The sequence below is a fragment of the Lactuca sativa genome, chromosome 4 (genome assembly GCF_002870075.4).
Source record: "Lactuca sativa cultivar Salinas chromosome 4, Lsat_Salinas_v11, whole genome shotgun sequence".
Classification (NCBI taxonomy): domain Eukaryota; kingdom Viridiplantae; phylum Streptophyta; class Magnoliopsida; order Asterales; family Asteraceae; genus Lactuca; species Lactuca sativa.
This window is the reverse complement of record NC_056626.2, coordinates 401923090-401924982: the sequence shown is the minus strand read 5'-3', so window position 1 is coordinate 401924982 and position 1893 is coordinate 401923090. Positions and strand designations below refer to the sequence as shown.

The following is a 1893-nucleotide window of genomic DNA, read 5'->3' as shown; positions in this document are numbered from 1 at the left end:
CCAAAGCCCATTAGAAAGGCCTAACTCAAAGCCAGAGTGAAATTAGGGTTTCACATAAAATGACAATTAGGGTTACATGTTTCTCACTTAACCCATTAACGACCTAATCCATTAAGTCCATCAATCTATTGGGTTAATCATGTAGTGTGGCCGGGCTTAATACACAATCCCAATCCGGTCATCCAAAATGCAAAGCCCGACAGTCCAAAACCCATATATCCATTATTAGGGTTTTCTAAACCCTAATTAGGGTCTCCAACCCATTCATAGCCCAATAGGCACAATAGCTTTTTGATCAATTAGGGTTCATTAGGCCCATTAGAGTTTCGTTAGTCGGGCACCACCCGCTACCACCTCGAGTAGTGGTGGTCAATGGCGTCTTACGGTGGTTGTTACGAGTTTTTATTATTATTCAACAACGGTTACAATATTACAATGCAAAAACCCAAAAAAACACACACACTAATACAAACACAGACACACACACAGCCACCCTAGCGGTGCCTAGAGGTGGCACATGACGGCAGCCACCACCTCACGGTGATGGTACTGGTATGACATCACTCACTCATAGAGTCTTAGCTAGGAGCATTCTATTCCGAAAGTCAGGTCAATGCTACAGCTTCTTCTCAAGCACCCCTATCAAGCAAGAAAGAAGCGGCTCTTCCCACGGCGGACTCCACATTGACTCTCTTTATATTATGGTAAATCAGTCTATCAAGATGTCAATCTTAGATCTTATTTCAGTTCGATACGTCCACTTACTAGACTCACCTTTGGATTTCGTCTTAGTAGGTGTATTATTATACATTTTCCCAAAAGAACATTTATTCATTTCTTTCTTCCCCTTCGACCACGACGACAGAAACGACCCTGCGAATATAAGATGCTCAGCTTCGCACAACATAGGGATTAGCACGCTTTCAGGAAGAACATAGAATAGTAGAGGATCCAACATGCGAAACACGGCGATCATTAGAAATTCATGAATTAGAGATGCTGTAATATACTCTTTCCCATAACTTCTCGTACCAGACCAACCCACTAAAATGCAAATAGGGATCAGAAATGTGGTCAATATCACGAAGAATAAAGAGACACCGTCTATACCCAAATAAAAATGGATGTTTTCATAAGGAAGCCATCGAAGGCTTTCCACAAATTGAGATTTGGCCGTAGAAGGATCGAATTGTATCCGAAGAACAGGGGAATACAAAAAAGTAATAAGAGAGGCGCACAGACCAATCAATCGTATCGGTCATATTCTTGAATTTGGAATGAAAAGAGGAGTAATGCTTCCTAGCACGGGACATAGAATAAGACAACTTAGATCAGAATAGCATTCACAGAAATGTTCTAACATAGAGTAGAATCTAACATTAAAGAGATTAGTTGACAACAATCAAAAGATGGGCGCCTAATTCCAATACAATAGGGGTCTACCAAAGGACCGGCGCTAGACTTCCTCTCTTTTCTATAAGATATAAAAGGCGAAATTGATGCTCTTAACTACCCCTTTTTCTTTGAAAATACGGAACGAATCGTCGATTTCAAACTGAACTAACCCTTTTTTGCCCGCCCACTTACCCCTTCTTCATGATCCGACTTGTCCGTGATATGAGAATACCTTTGCTCAAAATGGATTTCGTTAGCACCAAACTTAATATGATGCCTGCTACTGTGACTTCCAGTGCTCTTGCCCTATTTTGGCCCCCACTCCCACTAGTTCCTGGTCCCTCTAGCTTCAGGTTGTTTTCATGAGTGCGAAGAAAGTGGATTCCTTTTCAATAGAAAGGAAGAAAAAGAAAAGAAAGAAATATAAAAATATAACAGAAGCTAGAAATCACACCGCATAGATGAAATGGAACAATAAATGAAGAAAACCTGAACAGA

At 40.7% G+C, this 1893-nt stretch overlaps 1 pseudogene; it reads right to left on the bottom strand.

The window, feature by feature from the left end:
* Window positions 1-709: 709 nt before the first annotated feature.
* On the bottom strand, window positions 710-1460 carry LOC122197570 (NADH-ubiquinone oxidoreductase chain 4-like; annotated as a pseudogene).
* Between the last annotated feature and the right edge of the window lie 433 nt (window positions 1461-1893).